The sequence below is a fragment of the Silurus meridionalis genome, chromosome 10 (assembly GCF_014805685.1).
Source record: "Silurus meridionalis isolate SWU-2019-XX chromosome 10, ASM1480568v1, whole genome shotgun sequence".
NCBI lineage: Eukaryota > Metazoa > Chordata > Actinopteri > Siluriformes > Siluridae > Silurus > Silurus meridionalis.
In genome coordinates, this window is record NC_060893.1 from 12,622,640 (window position 1) to 12,644,010 (window position 21,371).

General features: G+C 39.4%; 1 protein-coding gene across 2 annotated transcripts in view; it reads right to left on the bottom strand.

Moving 5' to 3' along the window:
• Positions 1-21,371, bottom strand: part of ldlrad3 (low density lipoprotein receptor class A domain containing 3) — a 77,839-nt gene that overhangs the window by 49,504 nt on the left and 6,964 nt on the right. The gene's annotated exons all lie outside the window — the stretch shown is intronic.

The following is a 21,371-nucleotide window of genomic DNA, read 5'->3' on the forward strand; positions in this document are numbered from 1 at the left end:
ACGCTAATGTGTGTAACGGCCTGGTGGAGAATGGAGACTGAAGTTAATTAGTGAAGGAATTGGACAGAAGGAATTTAGAACTTCACGGGGGACATTTGCTCACATGACTAACTTCAGGCGTGTGGTCACACGAAAGAAACTGCAATATGCCCAAAGAGATTTAAAAAAACTGGCAAAAAACTGAATTATGATACAGGCAATGTGCTAAACAGTAAAGTGTTTTTTTGGGACAGTGTTTTATACAACGTATATGTAAAATGTACACTATATGGAAAAAAGTTTGAGGACTCCTAACCAAATTTGGTATGTGCTTTTTGAACGTTTCATACCACATTTAGGGCAGAATTGCTGTTCTGGGAAGATGTTCCACCAGATTCTGGTGTGTGCTTGTGGAGATTTGTGTTCATTAAGCCTCAAGAGTGTTATTAAATTAAGATGTACAGTGAGGGGGGTCTGGGGGTGCAGTTAGCTTTAAAATGATTCGATAGGATGGGATTCAAAGCTCAAGATCTTCCGCTACAAACCATGTAAAACGGATCTTCATAGAGCTGGCTTTGTGTACGTGGGCTTTGTCATGCTGGAGCAGGGTTTGGTCTCCGAGTTCAAGTGAAGTGAAAAATCAATGCATCCGAAGAAATCATATACAACTGTCTGCCTCCAACTTTGTGGTAACAGTTTGGGAAAGAACCACAAAAAAAAAAAAAAAAAAAAAAAAAAAAGGCAGATGTCCTGAAACTTTTGTTCAGATTCATATTTCAAAGGGTACAATTACAGACCCAGTAAATGAGTTGCACAATGTGAAGAATTTGCATATTTCCTACAGCGTTTATGAATTATTTTTTGTGATCCTGAAACTATTAAAACATCAGAAACAGTATGCGATTCTCATGTGAAACCGGTGTAAAATAAGATCATGTGCCTCTTTTTCACAATGAAATATAACTGCAGTGTGTAAAATCACAATTATATATTAGTGTGTTTTGCAGAGGGGAAGAAAAAAAAAGAACTGCATCTCCATACTCTGTTCTGAGGATTGCAAAGAACGCTTTATTATAGTAGAATATTGGAAGGCTTGAAGCAATCATCCTGTGATTACAGAACACGCAAAAGAAGCTCGTTATAACACCGAAACGCAGCTGCTGAGTAAATCGTGACTTAATGAAATTTTAGTTGGACAGACAGAAGATCGAGTGCTTCCTGGTTTTCGACTGTCTGTACTCTGCCCTCCAGACCTGAACTCTGCACTGGCGTTCTCTTGCTCCCCGCAGGAGCTGATGCAACACTTTGGAATACCATGTGCAATAACAGTGGAGAATGGCAGGGGGAATAAAGAGGCACTTTTATGTGTTGTCTTTTCTAATTATTTTTGTGACGAGTGATTTTGAATTCATATTGTAGTCTCGTGATGCTCGGGCTGCAGCATACACAAACACAGGCGTGCCAGAGACAGGCTCGTTTTTAAAGAAAGGTCAGTCATTCTTTAATTGTTAGAACTCGTGCAGTGGATTCATATAAAGCACTAAATTATTATTATTAATAATAAGCTCCTGTACCTATCATTCATGCGGTAATAAACAGATCATAGCATGGTGTGTTATCTGGTTAATAGAACATTGAGGAGGATGTGCTGGTGTTCATGGTGAGCTTTTCTGTGAAGATTAAAAGATTTTGAAAAAAAATCTAAGATTGAAGCCACAGTCAGAACTTTTTGAGTTAGGATAACTTTATGCTTCCACTTATTTGGCTATTTCATTGCTCTAAGCTTCTTCTTCTTTCACCTGCTTCCATTAGGGGTCGCCACAGCGGATTATCCGTCTCCATACCCCTCTGTCCTCACATCTGCCTCTTCCAACCCAACATTCTTCATGTCTTCCATAACCACATCCATAAACCTCCTCCTTGGCCTTCCTCTTTTTTCTCCTACCAATATAACCCATGTCCCTCCTCTGCACATGTCCAAACCATCTCAATCTTGCCTCCCTCACCTTGTCTCCAAAATGTCCTACATGCGCTGTCCCTCTAATAAACTCATTTCTAATCCTGTCCAAACCACACAAACTCTTCACTACCTACTAAAAGATTTCTCTCTTACAATGTCTGTAAGAAGAGCTTGTTTTTTGCTAGTTTCCATCCCCACACTTCATATCTCACATAAACATCCCGGTTTAGTCAGGGAAGCATGCAAGCATGTTGGAAGAGGACCATAAGCCAGCAACAAGGCCAGTGCTCCCTATAATGCTGATATCAATCATCCCTTCTCATCCTATAATATGTTATTAGCAAAAGAATGGAGAAAACTAAATGAAATTCATCAGCTCTATTTTGTAACAAACTCCATCAAGCAGAAAATGACAAATGACAACATAAATATACAATAAATAAAAAGATTGAGGAAGCACCTGCCGCCCATATGCCTACTGGTGTATTCACATTCACATACAAACTACAATATGAGCATAAACTCGGGGAAAAAGCACTGCAACGCAAACACGGTGACAATACAGAAATGCAAGTCTCTGTCTAAAGCCTTTCGCAGTAATCCTGCCTTCAGGTACGGCTTTCTTTCTGTCCTCTTTCTTTCTTCACATCAAAACTCCCTCTCTCCCTCTCTTTCGTTCTGTCAGCATGTCTCTAAAGCTCTTTCATCACTTTCAGTAAGACAGCACAAAATAATGGTGACAGAAAATGGGCTTTTGTTCTCTTTCCTTGTGCGTGCGTGCGTGTGTGTGTGTGTGTGTGCATTCCCTGTACTCCACTTTACACCAGCACCATTACGCTGGAAGAACTCGATGACAGTCATTGAGGACCCTCTAATCTCAAACATCCCCTAACCCACACAATCGCAAAGGCTCCATTTCATATCCTGCTCCACTGCCTTCCTTTTCATCAATACGTGAGGATGAAAGGAAGTATGTGCGAGCATCGCTATCAGCACCTCAGATGGTCTGGCAGATCCGAAGCAGACAAGACTGGGATCTGCGCGGTGGGATGAGAGCAGGATTCAGCTGCTTCTTATACTGCTGCTGATGCTGCTTGCTGCAAAAGTCTTCCATGACACTCCATGGCGCCTTTTATGGCAAGTGGATGCTACACTACACTTTCACTATATCTCAGAATCGCTGTGCTGCTCACACTACACGACTTCCTTTGGTACTGCCGATGTACACAATCCTTCACCTGCAGAGATTCCAAATGAAGTGTGTCGGATCTCCAAATACTGTTTTCACCCGAATGTAAATGAGAGCGTCTGTCTTGTCACGCTCGTCACAACATGACTACTATTCCTGCACATGTATGGAACAAATGTTAAACCTGTAACCACTAAGGCGAAGGTCTTTGGATGCAGGAACATTACATTTTCCCTTCACATCAACTAGGAGACCCAAACCTTTTCAGCACAATGTGAGCTGCATGAAGATATGGTTTTTATGAGTTGGAGAGGAAGCTCTTGAAGGGCCTGCTATAGAGATGTGAACTCAACCCTAATTAACATCTTTGGGTCCCAGGCCTTCTCACCCTACATCAGTACCTGCCCTTGTGGCTGAATGAGCACAAATCTCCACATACACTCTCCAGAATCTAGTGAAACATCTTCCCGGAAGAACGGAGGTTAACAGCAATCGGGGACTAAATGTTAACTGGGATGTTCAAAAAGCACATACAGTCAGGGGTTACACAAACTTTCGTCCATAAGATTTAGCTGAATGAACTGGATTGTGTTTGTTCCACCTTTTCGTGTGAGAGTTAACTTTCTAACCCCATTCGCCGTTGTTCGTTATTGTTCTTCCTACTTGTTGGAGGATCCTCATAATACACAAGATTTCTCACCAAAAAACATCAAACGTGCTTGAAATTAAGAGCAGCTGCAGCAGCTCGCAGACTCGTGTTGCTTAACTACACGAGATGGACGAGGCTGTTGCAAATTCCACCAAATTTTCTGCCGCAAGGAACTAAAAAGGACTAAAACCCATCTGCATTAGCAGCTGACTAAATCACTAAATGCAAGAACATTATGTGAAACAATCAACTAAGAGAATTAAAACTCAAACAGAGCCTTACTTTATGAAAATAACAATGCATAGAAAATATAATAATGTGTACAGTAATCTGGAGCATCTGTCTAAAAAGAAACCGATGTCTAAACAGCCTTTAAGTGTTACACGAGTTCTAGCCTGCTGGGTCTGTGACATTTACTTTGCTCACTCATTTTCCAGCTTGGATATTCAAAACAACAACAACAACAAAGGCTGTGCTGTTATATAAGGATGAGCGTGACAAACACAGCTAGTTACAGATTCGACTTGTGTCATGTTATCTTGCTAGAATTGACAAAGGAATTGACAGCGACGTGTCAGGAAAAATACTGCGCCAATTAAATTGAGCATTTGTGCACCACGGTGCTGTTGAAATCCGATTGGATGGAATAATTGCAGCACCCACAACAATTGTGTAGCTGTAATTCAAATCACAAGTTACACATACCTGGACAATAGACATGTCTACTAACAATTTCTGTCAGGGGACTGAAATTTACTTAAAGTCCAGGAATGACACCGTCAGGTACATAGTTTGTTTGTGTGTGTGTGTGTTATGCAAAATACAAACAAACAATAGTTTACATGTATGAAATCCAAATACTGACACTGTTATTATTCTAATTACAGCTGATGAGAGTGTATCTGGATATGTTGCAAGACTTAAATATACTAATAATTTGCTTTTACGCCCCGTTAGTTTGCTTTAGTCTAATTTTCGTGTTTTGCAACCCCGGTGAGTTCCACAAGTGTAATTATGATAAATGAATGAGAATTATGCTTGTTGCAGAGTTCAAATCTCTTTCTCAAAAACGTGGTATGCCCAGCACAGTGAAAGGTTCCGGCTTCTCCAACAGGCTGCTCGGGTATCGCAGATGCTGTTTCAGCCAGCTCCCATGCCCCTCACCCCACACACACTGTAGGCAGTGAGATCGGTGACAAGACTCGAATGTCTCGTGGTGCTCCTCTCAGCCCTGTCTGTAAACCCTGTCAGTGAGTTAACGGTAATTTAATACGAGGGATGGAAATAAAATGAGCCCGAAGTGGTATCCGGGTGCCGTTGCCATGGAATGATGGGTGCTGTGCCAACTATCCTGGGAAAATATTGTCTGCTTCCTGGCTATTTAACATGAAGCCTGTGGAGAGCAAACACAGCCACAGCAGCACACCTGCACCCTGCCACACAATTATATTAGTCTTTTGCTGCTCCTAATGGGCCTGAGAGAGGAACAAACACGCGTGCGTTTCTACAGCAGCTCTAATGTATGCGCCCACGCAGATATATTAACGGAGAAGTGATGCTTACTTACACCAACTTCAAAGGGACAGGAGATGACACGGGTGACAAGTGACAAATTTAGGAGATGCTGCTGCAAATATCTGTGAGCAATCTATACGTGGTCACGGCAAGTGAGACATTTCTATCAAATACCAGGCATGCATGACATCGGAGACTGAAGTCTAGTGGCTAGAAAAAGTCATTAACGAATGCTACACCAGTAGTATTGATATGCAAGTCTTATGCAAGAGGGGATAGGGAGGCAAAAATGCCAATATTTATCGTAATAGCAAATATAAAGTAGGATTTAAAACAGTTTATTCTTACTCGCTCTTGCTCACACACACCTAAAACTATTGTCAGTAATGAATCCATCAATACCATTGTGTCAGAAGCGTGAAGTTTTTTTAGCACTTATCAATACAGATGTCTATCTATATCGATCACAGAAGTCATGGAGCATTTTATTTAGCTCTGTTGGTTGTTGCGAGTGCTGCTTTAACTATTGCTGCTATTAACGTCTAACGCAGAGTTTTACCCATAAGATATTAAGGTGTTATTAATATTTTATATAATATTTTCAAAACTGCATGAGGATGGCAGATCTGTGATTGCGGAGCAGAATCGGTGAACACAGTCATTAAAAAACAAGTGCAAATTACTGAATAGTTGGATCAGAGCCTGGAACCTCAAAGTGATGACAGGGATAATAGTAATGGGAGACATGGTAGGAAATTATAAAAAAAACAACAACAACAAAAAAAAACACATTCTAAGATCAACATGTATTGTGAGGTGAGTCTGATCAACAGCAACAAAAGAAAAATAGAAAACTCACAAGTAAAAAACAAAAAACAAAAGAATATCTACAGTTTGCCTCTAACCATGTTCACTAACATGGGGCTTCTATATGTTTGTTTGTTGGATATCAAAAATATATAGACACAGAGAAAACATTGGTTTTGCAAGCAGCCAACCTGACATAACATCATAAATAATGAGGGAGAGAAAAAAAATCTAGAAACATCACAAAACTGTTAAAGAATGCAAACTGCATGTTTTAATAGAAAGATGGAAGAAAAAAAATAATTCCCATCTGCCCAATTCTCACCTTCATCTTAAACATCATGAAGATTGTCCTGTCTGCGACCCAGAACTCCAACTCACAATACGCTCAATTTGAATATCCTGTTAACACGCTGTTTATACTTGTTTACTTTGCACTTCTACAGTTCGCTCATTATCTAAATCTACACCAGGATTTCATATATGCTGCTTCATGACAATGTGAGAATATGTATTATTAAAAAGTCTATAATTTTTTTTAACCTGAATAAGTAAAACCAGCAAAGAAAAAGTTAGGAGTTGTGTGACCTCAAATGGCTAAGCCAAAGCTGAATTGAATCCTATTGAGATTCTGTAACAGGATCTGAAAGAACTGTTCATGCACGCCATCCTTCAAGCCTCACAGAACTGGTGAAGTTTACTAAAAGAAACTAAAGGAATAAAAAACCCAAAGCTATAAAACAGTCAACTCATTGGTCATAAGAAGTTACTATATATATATATATATATATATACATATATATATATATACACATATATATATATATATATATATATATATATATATATATATATATATATATATATATATATATATATATATAGAGAGAGAGAGAGAGAGAGAGAGAGAGAGAGAGAGAGAGAGAGAGAGAGAGAGAGAGAGAGATAGATATATTACTATATATGTTTAAATCCTTGAAAACATAGTATAAGATATTAAACATGTTTGCTTCATACAACTACATACAAAAGGAGACTATTTGCAGATGAAAGAGGAAATACCAGTGCCAGCAGCAATCCACAGGGTCCAAGCACCTTTTGCAAAAATTTGGAATTCTATAGAAATTGTGACAAACTGACAAACTCCCACAAAAACCAAAAAACTCCAGACTCATCTGTGACTATCTTGTGTGCTTGTGGCTTACAAGTCTTTGAAGCTCTCCTGTCTGAGAGCACTGGTCTGCAATCCTCGGTAAAATGGAACAAGAGAACATAATCAAGATTTTCACCTTTCCAAAAACAAAAGCATTAATGAAATTGGAACGAATAGATTTATAATAGTTGGATGCACTGCAGAGTCAATTTTTACTTGTTAGGTTGGTCAGACTTTAAAAGACTGTTTAAAACATAAGTATATCAAGTTTTGGAGAGAAAAAAAAAGTCGTCGTCGAGTTAGGAACCATTCTGCATACAGTAAATGAAAAGAACATCTGGCAGAGTAAATGTAGATGTTGGGAAGTCACCAATTGTTCATAATCCACGAGTCTGATATTAACCTTACTAGAAAGAAATTTCACTGTGATTCTAAACTTTAAGGTCTAATAAACAATGAGAGCTCGAGCGCTTATTCGTGTCTAGAAAGCGTTTATTCGGGTCCATTCAGGCAAAAAAAGGTACAGTGGTAAATTCTCATCACCCATAGCATACTCACAACGGTGGCTTATAATTATAATTATATAATTAATTATATGATGGCATTTGGCAGACACCATGATCTTCTAGACTGACTAACAATTACACAACTGAACAGTTGAGAGCTAAGGGCCTTGCTCAAGCTGCACAGAAGTGGGAGTTTGGTGCTGCTCAGATTTAAACTCATTACCAGTCCAGCATCTTACCCATGAGCAAGTGACACATTCCCACCTGAAGAAGAGGAAGCTCAGGGCTTAGAAAGTATATGCAGCAAGACTCTCAATACTATCCAGAAGTTTCGCAACCTTTTCACCCGACTACAGTAACAGTGTCCATGCTGCAAACATGGAGAAGGTTGAGGCTGAACTTGTGTTGCTCTTAAAGGTTTTACTCTACTGCATGAACGTGATGGTAATATTAATGTAGAGTATGAAACCAGCTGCTATGCACAGCATGTGCTACAGAACATGACCACGGTGCCTGGAGCATCATTTCATGCTTCACATCCATGCGAGCTAGGAGCATATACAAAAACACGCTGTCTCGCCACATTTGTTTGACTTGCCAGAAAAATTAAAACATCGTAAAAAAAACTGTTCTATTTTGTTTCACCACACAGCCTGTAGCATTGCACAAGCATCTGTAAATACCAAGGAGCTGAATGCATGGTTCTAAAACAGCATGCAAGAAGACTGATCATTCTGTCAAGCTTGTATTTAACCAATCAGCAGCATTCAAGACACCAAGCACTGCGACTGTACTTCCTGAAGCATGTGCAATTTCCCACTAACAACCTGGAGGGAAAAGCAAAAAAAAAAAAAACCCTCAACATAAAATTTCTTCAGTTGATATACAGAGACAGTACTTGGTTATATCTATAAAACGGACTATACTCATATTGATAAGATCATGTTCATAAGAACATGTGATCATGTTAAGCAGTTGCCAATGAACGAATTAACTATCACAAAAAAATACATAAACTATTTAGTAAATGCTAAATAATAGGACGTGCCGGCTCGTAGGTGATTGTATAATTAATTAATAAACTGAACTCATATATACATATAAAAAAAACAAAAGCCAATTTATATCCTTTAAATTATCACATTAGCATGTTGTGTCTTTCCACCTTTGTCTCCTCATAAATATTTAATCTGTATTTTCGATCCCTGATTTTTTCCCCCAGCTTCAATGCATGTTTGAATTTGAAAAAGATTGTCTAATCACCAAAATCTCTGTTACAAATAAATAAATAAATAAATAAATCTGCCTGCCTGCCTCTGAGATATGAGAGTTGTTGCTGTTGTTTTTTTTTGTTTTTTTTTTAATAATCTAAGAGAATGAATAATATGAAATGTTCACAACACTAAGTTCATCCGAATGCTGCTATGAGAATGAATTGATTCAGATTGGGGAGAATCTTTGCACATAATTACAGCTGCAATATGTGAGAGAAAGTGAGGGAGGTGCTCATTGTTGTTCTGAATGTCAGGGAACAAAAAAAAAAAAGATAAAAAAGAGCTGGATCAATACAGATAACCTTCTGAACAGACTTTTTTTTTGTGCTGGGCTCAGAAGGAAAATGAGCTGCTTTTCTAGCCAGGAGAGGAACGTTATTTTCCAATTATACTGCCTTTAATGGGCCTGCCATCTCAGGAAGTTTCTTGAGCCCAAAGGCAATCTGAAGGCGAGAGGGTGTGTATGCTCTAGTGTGGAGCTTTCCCCTCTTCACATCCCTCCCCCCCATGCCACAGCAGCAGCTTTCATGCTAGCTGGTGCTAATGAGAGTTACGGCAGGTGACAGGCAGCTTGGGGGCTTGCGTGTTTTATTGCAGTGAAAGGAAACTAGCAAAGAGAACAAGGAAACATCGTTTCTTAGGTCAAAGGAAAACAGGCGGTGCGTGAGCTTATTTCAGCCTCACTGCCTGCTGCAATTCCACTCAATTCTTTTTCATTTATTAAACGTAGTAACAATGGACATGGTCACAAATTACAATTCCCACGTATCCCTAAAGAGCAGTATCCAGGGATAAACTCGACTGCTGATTAGACAGCACATCAACCCCAAAAAAATCTACATATGAAAAGACATGACGTAAACTGCATGTGTGCTTCAGATTAAGTACAGTCAGATCCAAAAGCCCAGCTGCAGCACCAACAGCTGGTGTGTATTTATAATGTTGATACTTCATGAAAGCATGACTTCAAATGTTTGAGAAATCTGTATAAATCTGAATTCTTGATTCATCCTGTTCGTACACTATTTAGTTCACGTTTAAATGGTAAGACATGGCTTCTCCTCACAGTTTTAAGAGGGGAATCATCTCTTAAGCACAGGCACTTGTTGGTGACTGATATATGCTCGATCCGGATTCATTTTTCTAGAGTCTCCAGTGTCAGTGATTTGTAACATTCAAGCTGTAACAGCTTTAACTCTCTTTTCCTTTCAGCTCTTTTCATGCCTTTCCTTCCTTCTCTGTCTATTTCTTCTTTCCTTCCTTCTCTTTTATTGTTCATCAGATTACCAGCTTCTTTCACCAAACCACCCCACTGCTGCCATTTTCCATCAGCATGCCATGTTGTGTTTAATTCATTGCCCATCACTACGCATTCTGAGTTTATTTTAATAAGGAATGATTTTCACTAATACACTGTAATCCTGTTTGGATTAAATACTATTAGCATTTCATTTCCTGCTTCATCACAGTTCTTGGCAGCAGATTCAGATGCTTCGTTGGCCATAAATGTGTATCAGTATTGCTGTCAATTTAAAATTTCAGCTTTAATTCGTTGATATCACACTTTCAGCGACACTTGTTACTAAGCAGCTTCATGAACATCTTGGTTTAGACTCCCAATGAGTGAGCTGAAGAGGGTTCAGAAAACCATCGGAAAAGCATTAGAAAAATAGCCTTGGGTGAAATCAAGTCTTCTATTCTGTTTTGAAAAAAGAACCTGCTCATGATATTGACTAGTGCGCAGTGTAATTATAACAATATGCAAAGCCATGAAGTGGAAGAAAGACACAAACGACAACAAAAAAAACCCACACTAACCAGTGTGCTGAATAAATAAATCACAAGGTTCTCTGGTAGGAGTTTGTGCCTGTATTCCAATGGATATATTTTACATTGATTCAGAGGCACACGTTATAGAAAGCAAACCAATACATTTATTAAAAGGCAGCAGTTGATGATTAAATCTGAGAAGAAACAAGGCAGCGGGTTTTAGCCACAACCCACCAACAGCTTGTATCCCTTTAAGGTTTCAGTCTCTTATTGTTTGGTCTCAGAATAAAAGCTGTGTGAGAGTTGTCACTTGCACTTGTGCATGATTTTGTGAAACAGTTAAGTAGCTTTTGGGGGCACAGAGCATGTAGCATAGAAGATTAGCAGCAGAAGCAAAGCTGAGGTTCTCTCAGTACACACAGGCTTAAAGCTCAAGCAGCCAGTCACACTTGAACCATTGTGCATGAGGCATAGAAAGCTATACAACATGTACAACAAAAAAAACAGTGCGTTATATTCTTGTTTTTTTTAACAAAGGTATAATTTGTATAGGTTTTGGGGCTACAGGGTTTTAAGTATTAGGCGTTGCTTTCTGCATATATTCAACCTTCCACCAGAGTCTTCTTGAGGCTCAGCATGAAGGGAAAAAAGGTACGCTCATCTATGGGTGAAGTCTGTGGCTTTCTCTCGGACTTGAAAACTAAGTACAAGTACAAGTTATGAATCCAACGGCATGAATTAATCTGTCACACTATTAGAACACATAAGTGAAAACATTCAAGATAGTACGTTAAAGAGAAAAACAAAGCATACATTAGCTGCATGCGTGCCTCTGGTTCACATTTACCCATCAGCCTTTCCACAAAGAGCACACCACAAGAGGGAGTGGGCTAAAAGCCTTTAGAAGCCTCCATGAATTATTAATGTTACAGCTGGCTCCAGGCACCGGACGAGAAGGGCACGTGCGTGTGTGCGCGTTTGTGGTGGGTGAAGATGTGTGGCAGCATGAGGACGCATCCAGACCTGATGTGCAGAACATCTCATCCCAACATCTGCTCTCTCAAGGTCGACACCGCAGTCATACATTTAATGTTATTGTGAAACTGAACAAGCAGGAATCAGTTATTGTGTATTTATGATGTGCAGTCTGTACATTCCTGCAGGGACAGACGACGTGTCAACTGTCTTCACTTTCGTGCATACATTTATTTTAAAATATATACAGATGCCTCTGCATGGTCTTTTTTTTTTTTTGCTTTAAAAGGCAGCTCTTGTGAAGTTTTCCTAAAAACCTAAATTGCTTGTCCTTGTATAACAATACCAAAGCAAAAATAAAGTCTAGTTGTAAAGTCTATTGTTCTAGTGTTGATGATGCCACAATGATCTATTATTTTTATTTTTATTATTATTATCATCATCTACAAACTGTTTCATGCATTTTGGCATATTGGGATGAGTGTTAGGACCTAAACCAATTATTGCAATTTCATGAATCTCAATGAGATACAGAAAATCCAATAAATCTCACAAATGTTTGTCAGCAAATTATGCAATTCTTTAGAAACAGTATCAGTACAGGTAAACTGAACGTTTGAAATTGTAAAATATTAAGGCCAAAATCAAATCAGCCGCTTTCAGTCATTTTTTATGAATTATATAAAATATCGAATGATATCTCACAAAAGCATGCAGCAAAAATGATTACAGCAATGATATTGTCATGTTGCAATTACACATGGCAGACACCCATATCAAAATTAACTTACATTTTCTTCAAACACACATCAGAGCACAGAGCAGTTGAGGGTTATGGGCCAACCGTGGCAGATTTGAGGCGCTAACCACTAAACTACCACCTCCCACTGTCCAGCTCTAGCAGTATATAATAAAAAAATACACGTATTATACATTAAATCAATGGAGGCTCACCTTTAACCGTGAAACCATGGAGATATACCAGTTTCTGTTAACATTGTATTAACGAGCACAATGTTAAATTACTAACAATAAAGTTCATATCACGCAGCCCTACTTCACATCCCAGTGCCACCATAATGGCCACAAAACCTTACATAATAATTACAGCTCCATTTCTAAAATGATTAATCTTTTGGGGTGGGCTTCTGGATTTAAAACGAAGCAAAAATGTATTTGATGAAACCGCAAGATTGAAAAGACATTAAATAAATGTCCATTTCCACATTTATTTATTGCTATGCAATAATAAAGTACTTACCAACGCCCAAACACACACACACACACACACACACACACACACACACAGTAATATTGTGAGAACATGGTCATTAAGCGCACAGGCTTGTTCTCTGCACACAGACAGAATTGCTGATGAAGCTTCTTCAGTAAAGACCGTGATCACCTCTGTACCTTTCAGCACACGGCCATAATCTCCCCAAAGTCCCTGTACTCTTTAATTAAATCCAGCTGAGTGAATCGCACACCTTCAATGCCAGAGCCGCTGCCAGAGCCGCTGTTTATTTTTTTATGAATGCGAAAAAAAAGTGATGCATAATTCAAAGTCTCCATCACAATGTGGATCCAATGCAATATGTTAACTTAAAACCTGATGCACAACCACAACAAGCTCTCTGGTCATTAACACAGCACAATTATACACAGATCAGGACTAACATTATGACATTATAACATCGTGACCAGTGAAGTGAATAACGCTGATCATCGGTTCATCATAGCTTCAGCATCTGTTTGTGGGTGGGATATATTAGACCCCAAGTGAACATTTTGTCCTCAAAGCTGATGTGGCTAAAATTAAAAATGGGCCGAGAAAAGGAACAGTGGTAAACCGGCGGCAGAGTAATGGGCAGCTAAGGCTCAACGCGCGTGGAGAGGGACGGCTGGCCCGGGTGGTCCGATCCGACAGACGAGCTCCTGTAGCTCAAATTGCTGAAGAAGTATAAATTGAGGAGGACTGTTTAAAAGGGAAAACAACACAATATTAGGCTGGTGGTCATACTGTTATGCTCGATCAGTGGACGCTTTCAATTATAAGACATTTTGGGTCATGAACGAGTTGAGGTCCAGTTTTTCTACTTGCCATGATCTTTGCAAGACTCAGTATGTGAAGGCCACGAGTGTGTGTGTGTGATGTGATGTGTTCTAGTGGGAGGCACAAAGCAGAATTTTACTATCGCCAGTCCCAAAACAGGCACTGTAAACATTTCATTAGAAAATCCTGTAAAACCTAAACACTCAAACCAAGGAAGCAAAATCTGCTGTGACTTTTGAGTGGAAAGAAATGCACAAAGCACATCCCATGTCAATCACAGTGCCACAAGCCAGGTGCAGTCATCAACGAGCATGTGACAGTGAGTAGATAAAAAGCGTTAATCTGCGCTGTGGCACATCAGTTCTAGAAAGATGCAGCTGGCCAGATTCATGTGGCTCAGAGGGAACACGTGTTAAACTTCGCGGCCCCTGATTGGTTGCTCTTGCATGATACAGGAAAGCTAATGGTGAGAATTGCCAGGTCTCCTAATTGGCGAGAAAATGCGTCATTTCTCTTCACTGATTCCTTTTTATTTATTTTTTCCTTCACTATATCCCTCAGTAAACATGTGCAATGCAGATCTCGCTAATCATTAGATCTCCCACAATGCATAGCTTCATTAAGAAAGTGAAGTCATATTATTCGCATATATGAAGGGGTGTGGAAGCAGAACAGCTAAAGACTGCTGCTCGGTTTGATGCTCCTATGATGATACTGCAGATTTCAAAATGCATCATTAACAACTTAAAAACTTCATACTGTTTTCTAATTGTAGCAGACCTGTGAAGCTCTGATCACCCGACACCCTGCCGCTTATCTAGAAATGGAATTTAAGTGTTTTTCCGTTGCACTGGAATTATGTGGGGGGATGATTATGCAAAAACCTCCAGAAAAAAAAAAACGATCCATTTTATATCCATATGTGGCCATATTAATGAGACATTTATTTGTGTGTGCGCAGCTGGGATGGCGAGACAGCTGCATTAATTCCACCCTTCCACCTGTGACTGTCAGGAGACAGCAGAGGGCTAAATGTCACTCGGGTTTGTTTGCCATTGTGCTGTGTGGTGTGCAGTGACGTGCTATGAGGCAGTGTGACGCCCCAGTAAACACTGCAACACTCCAGCAGCTTGTGACTCAACAGCCCAGTCTCAAATGGCCCTCATTTCCTGAGTCTGTGTGTGTCTCAGACATTGATGGATGAAGAAGACACCACTAAGTGTGGCTGTCTCTTTCTGGAGGAACACGAAGATGAACATGTAGTCACGCCCTGACCTTGAGTATGGACAAACACAACTGTATTTCTAGGAGGACAAAATTTAACTCAAGATTACATAGAAGAATACATCCGGAAGAATACATCCGTCTCTCTGTCTCTCTCTCGTTCTCTCTCTCTGAGACAGCATGTCTTTCTTTTGAGCTTGTTTTTAATTGAAAGTAAAATCATTTTGCCATTGAGGGGAATGTCGGTAGCCTCATTCATGATGAAATGATTGAACGAGACAAAAGAGAGGCCTTTAATTATGCATCAAATGTCTTGTGCACTAAATGTCCAAGCAGACCTTCTTACCCAGTACATTAGACCAGATAAGTCAAAATAACTTCAAATGAACAACCACAAATGCTGTATCACCACAATGTAACACAAGATTTCATAGATTCTTAAACACACTTAAAATACTTTTTTTTTTTCTTGATTCTATGCATTGCCATATGCAGGCCCAAAAAGCATGCTCATAAATTTATTCAGCGAAAAAGGCAGGGCAAATGTAGTTTCCAACTCAAATAAAACCTGATCATTATAAACAAAGGTGAAAATAGAGTGGCATAAATAGTATTTATTTATTCAGGCTTTGTTTTTGCATCAAGCAACATAAGTGCCATTTAGCATAACATATGGTTCTATAGACAAGTGTGTGTTTTTGATTATCAGCTGTAGCGACCCCTAACGGGAGCAGCCGAAACAAGAAGAAGAAGAAGACAAATGTGTGTTTTGATGGATTTGACATGTCCACATTTAGAACCATGGCTCAATTGTACAATGCCTTGGGTAACTTTTGTGCATAGAAGAAGAAATAGCAAGCAATGTTATATTGAACCAATTATGCTGCCCAGAGTATGGAGATATATATATTTATTTTGTTAAGCTATAGTACTCAATCTTTGCTTTACAATGACAGACATGAAGAATCTACATATAATCACATGATGTGAATCTAATCAAACGTTGAGGTCTCTAGAGATTCGGACCAATGGTAAAATACCTCAAACAGGCAGCACAGTTAAGCAGGCAGTTTAGTACACACTAGATTTACTTCATAAACTGGTGACTCCATATGAATATGAATCAGATCACTTGTTTATTAGCATTCCAAACACAGGTAAGCCAGGTGTACAGGGCCAGATGCCTCATTAATGATTTTAGCAATATAAAAGCTCCACCGAATAAACCTCTTCTTTCATTCCCATTTCTCCAAAGGAATCACATGACCCCTGGGACACTCGGCCCTTTCAGACCTGCTTTGGCAATAACAGGCCAAGTTGTGCTGCACAAGCATGTAAGGGTGTTCAGTTACTACCACTGTTGCAGAGAAGTCACTTCATATAAAAGAAGAGTTTGGGAGCCTCTATTTTCTTAAATGAAGTTTCAAATTATCTGATAAGTAAAGGTAAAAGGTTAGTGGTCTCATTTAGATAATATGATTGATGAGGTGAATGTCAGTCAATAAACATGATTTGATACATGTGTGTAAGTCTTTAAGGCAGTTGCAGATTAGTATATTCCTTAGACATACCCTATGGGAGCTACTTATTGCACACTTTTCTGGCTACGTTTCAGAATCTTGAACGATGAAATTTAACTAACTATTCGCACTTCCTTGCATTTGCACATATCAGTTAGTTACTGGAATCATTCATAGTATTGATTGAAGAGGTTACTGGTAAGCAAATGTGATCCTGCCTCATGTTTACCCATGAACAAAGGGAAAAAGTCTATACTTAGTTGGTTTGAATGTCAGACACATGTCATTTTCACCAAAAGACCCTTTGAGTGGGGCAAATGTCCAAGTGCTTGCTCTATAATTGAGAGACTGCAATATATGGCTGGAAGACCATAAAAAGCTTGAAAGTACACAAGCTCTACTCTCTGGGTGGTGAGGAAGGCATTCTTCACTTTTTTGTCAAACAGTGGTTCTAGTCATTTACAGACATGTTAGCACATCTATACACAGAGGGAAACTTAGCACTTTTCCTCTGCATGTGGGCAGTTGCTCTATGATGTAGTTTGAGAAGGTGTGAAAGCATCCTGCATCTCAGAGGACAAGTCATCCCTCACCCTCTATGACTGGTGGCTCAATTAGGGGGGAAAAAACAGCAGAAACCTGGTAACATTTGATGAATATTTGGTGAATCATTTCCTGAATCAATTTTTGCATGCAATTAGAGAAGGGATTGGTCATTCCCATAACACCACAGGCAGTCACATGACTTTTTTCTCCCAATAAAGAGAGACATTTTGTCACCAAAAGGCAAAGGTCTAATTGCGGGTCTCTGCTAGCCTGTGTCAGATGCCACAAAACAGTCCCGCGTGAACCACTTGTACACTTCAATTGCCATTACTAACAGATTCAACTTAAAGCCTTAACTGGACCACAGATACCTCTTCCCCGATTTCCCCCACTTTCAAAAACAATTCAACATACACAAAGCAATGATGGAAATCTTTTGAGCTCTGAGCATTCAGATACACCTGCCTCTTCCTACGCATCTGTCAGGGACGATCCACGTACCATTTAGCCCGCGTGTCACATTTGTACGGAGGAAAGCGGTGAGACAAGCATTTTAGACGAGTGCTGGAGGGAATTGCTTTCTTGGTGTGAAAGTATGGCTCATTTCTCTTCACTACTGCCATTAAGCCATCTGTCCTAACAGATAGGGAGTGGAGGAATGGAGGGAGGGGCTCTGACAGAGACGCACGACTCGAACCCTTTTTATGGGCCTGGTCTCTGACTCCATCTTAAATGAAAATAAATGGAGCTGCAGAGCAAAAAACATCACCTATGGCAGAAATACATCTACAGCTTTTCCTCTCTTGCTCACCGGCTCACTAACTGTTTACGAGACTGGCTGAATCCATTACAGCTCATTAGTGGTCGGAATCGGTATAATCTCCGCCACAAAAGTGTCTCAAAGGAATATTCTGGTGATGGAAAACTGTGCAGATATTTCACTTGATATAAACTGCATCGGTTATTTATATCCAGCTTTGTAACAGGGATGATTAGAGTGATTTGTTCTGTCTTAATCTGATTAGCCTGGGCTGGGCTGCAAAACAAAGTGTCATGAATAATCACTCAACCCTCATTTAACAAGTTTAACAGTTAAATAAAAGATGTGCATTATTGTTCCAAAAAAAAAAAAAAAAAAACTAAGTGTACTTTTAGTTTCTCTTACCAGCTGTAATGTTTTATTAGATGTATAGCAGCCCGAATGCCATTTAGAACATATCCTGTTTACTCTCATATTAGGGAAACACCCAATTAAACCGTCTCCCTGACCATATACTGCCATGATTTATATTGATCCAGTACCATTAGCTGAAATTCGCTGCACAGAACCGCTACAGTCCATTACAAACATGGCACCTGGAAGGATTAAGCCATTCCATGCTTTAAAGAGGAATTTAGAAAAGTTATTTTTTTAAGTACATTTTTAGAATATCACAACATTTATGAGACTGTTAAAATATCTAGAGGACACATCTGGAGAATAGATGCTGGTTCTCCTGGTTACTAAAACAATGCTAGGGTAAAGTATGCTTGACAGCATGGCCAATCACTTGGCATCACCAGAATTCAGACATGCAGTATAATCTCCAGACAAAAGCTTTTCTACTACATCATTCAGGAACTGGTAGTCCCATTTAGAAACGAGCAAACTGGCAATTTTAAACCAGACCAGTCTTGTGTTGATGAGTCAGTTAGATATGTTGATACTTCACATTCAAATCTGGTTCAATAATCAATACCATCAACTAATTAGTGAGGGTAGATTACAGCTTTTTAATTTAACTGTGTGTGAAAGTAACAATGAACAACGAGGGGAAAGTCGATGGGCAGATTGATGATGATCTTGATGTGCATCAGACTTGCACCGCCAGCAGGACTGGTATTAAAACTATTAAGAGCAGCTTTAGATCAGATTTTTTTTCCTCACAACACCCACTCTGGGAAAAGCAGACAGGATTAGAATTTTTTTGCTTCAGGCAATGAGGTGTGCTTTGCGTTCCCTAGTTTGCCTCCAAGAGGAGATTACAGGGTTCTGAGGAATGAGACGCTGACACGGTGATGCTGGTGGCACTCATCCTGTCACAGTTTGATGGTTTCACTAGTAGTAACTGCACAAATTGTCTATCACATTAATCAGTCATGTAGGTTGCAGTTCCCATTAGTGTGACTGTGAATCACTTCCTAACCTCACAAATACTCGTGATAGCTGAAGAAATCACCACCACAGCCAAACTCGAGTGGAAAGTGGAGATTATTGTAACTGCAAAAGCCACAGAATATGAAATGGGATGTTCAAAATGTACGTATGGGTGTGACTGTCAGGTGTCCACAAGCTTTACTCCAAGCGTATCAAGGACCTACAATCACCAAATGTGAACATTGTAAACCAAATCACATGTTGATTCCTATAAGACAACCTACATTTTCTACAGATCTGATCTGCCTGAGTAACTCGGCTCACTTGCAGCATGTGGAGCAGAAGAGCAATTTCAGATTTTTTCTTTTTTTTTTTTTCTTTTAAATGAACAAACATGGTACAACACCACAAAGCGAGTGGGTGCTGACAGTTGTAGCAGCAGGAGGCCCAATTTTCTGGCACACTACCCTACCCACTCTCTTACACTATATCTGTAGTATTAGCACACTTTGCTAAAGACAAATGATAAATAAGACAGGAGAGAAAAACAGAAAGAAGTTCAATAGCTCCAATAACTTTCTATAAAAAGGATTTGAAGGGCAACAGAGATGGATGAACAATCCTGATCCTCCCACACACACTGCTGCTCGGTGCTGCTGGGAAAACAGTTTCGTCCAAATCCCAAGCTCAACCCCACAAACACCACTATAAGTAAATGGGGAAGACGACTGCTGTGCCTCGTAGAAAAGCCCACTATGTTTCACTTCCAGCCAAGGCACGCTGATCCCAGTCTCAGATTTATTCACGTCATTCCTATGAGGAAGCTAGAGGCCTGTGCTTTCTCTCAAAGCTTTTCATGTGCCTGACACACACACACACACACACACACACACACACACACACACACACACACACACACACACACACACACACACACAGCTGGACACATATCAGCATGCAAAGCCTGAGGGCACAGTGATTTCTGAGAAAAGATGAAATACATAAAATGTCCTTTTAGAATGTCAAAACAACAATAAGAGACTTCAAAAGTCGGCGCTGCCAAAACAGGGCTCATCGTTTCTCACACGGGGGAATTTCACAGAACTTAAAATTGACAGCGGAGTCAATACAGTGTTTATGTTCAGGGTCACTGATATGGGAATTTTTTAACTGCTGAGACACTGTGAGGAGGATCTCAATTCTGGGACGTAGTCTCTGTGGATCTCACACACAAATCTCAACCGTTGTGAGCACTTAATGATTTAGTCTAGGAAATTTTGGTGAAAACCAAAAACTGAATAAATATGGCCCCTTTGTGTTCCCGGGGAAGTCATGATGTTACAAGAGACCCCAGCAAGAGACTGGTTTGGTGTTTTTTTTTATTGTGTACAGAACCTGAGGCAATAGAAAGACCATAGTATTTCCTCTAACATTTTATTTATTTAAATATCACACACACACATACGGATTTTTTAAAAATATATTATATAATATATATTTATTATATCTCATATATGCAGCATTTAGTGCAATTATGTGTTTCATTGTGCAGCTGGGAAGACAGAAATCACATGTAGACCAAAGTCTGAGAAAGGTCTTGTTCTAGTTGCATATGAGTCCTAGGATGGTTTGATTGCAGTTAGAAAGCAATTCAACCCTGAATTAACTCAACTCGTGCAATTCAGACAGTATTTCTTTATGATATATACAGTGAGGAAAATAAGTATTTGAACACCCTGCTATTTTGCAAGTTCTCCCATTTAGAAATCATGGAGGGGTCTGAAATTGTCATTGTAGGTGCATGTCCACTGTGAGACATAATCTAAAAAAAAAAAAATCCAGAAATCACATTATATGATTTTTAAACTATTTATTTGTATGATACAGCTGCAAATAAGTATTTGAACACCTGTCTATCAGCTAGAATTCTGACCCTCAAAGACCTGTTAGTCTGCCTTTAAAATGTCCACCTCCACTACATTTATTATCCTAAATTAGATGCACCTGTTTGAGGTCGTTAGCTGCATAAAGACACCTGTCCACCCCATACAATCTGTAAGAATCCAACTACTAACATGGCCAAGACCAAAGAGCTGTCCAAAGACACTAGAGAC